The sequence below is a fragment of the Bison bison genome, unplaced genomic scaffold (assembly GCF_000754665.1).
Source record: "Bison bison bison isolate TAMUID 2011002044 unplaced genomic scaffold, Bison_UMD1.0 scf7180017864341, whole genome shotgun sequence".
NCBI lineage: Eukaryota > Metazoa > Chordata > Mammalia > Artiodactyla > Bovidae > Bison > Bison bison.
Window position 1 is genome coordinate 6,737,486 of NW_011494913.1, and position 218 is coordinate 6,737,703.

The 218-nt window shown below is 44.5% G+C and overlaps 1 protein-coding gene across 1 annotated transcript in view; it reads right to left on the bottom strand.

Annotated features, from left to right (window-relative positions):
- Positions 1-218, bottom strand: part of ALOX5 (arachidonate 5-lipoxygenase) — a 51,888-nt gene that overhangs the window by 42,883 nt on the left and 8,787 nt on the right. The gene's annotated exons all lie outside the window — the stretch shown is intronic.

Genomic DNA, 218 nt, shown 5'->3' on the forward strand with positions numbered 1-218 from the left:
TTGCCATTTCTTTCTCCAGATCTTTCCAACCCAGGGATTGAACCCGGGTCTCCCGCATTGTAGGCAGACGCTTTACCATCTAAGCCACCAGGGAAGTCATACTTTATGGTAAGTATGATAAGAAGGCATAAAAAGTGAGGGGTAATCCCTACAATGGGAAGTGAGAGAATGCTGTCCCATTGCTTCCAAATGTCAATATGGTTGATTCCACATCTTTC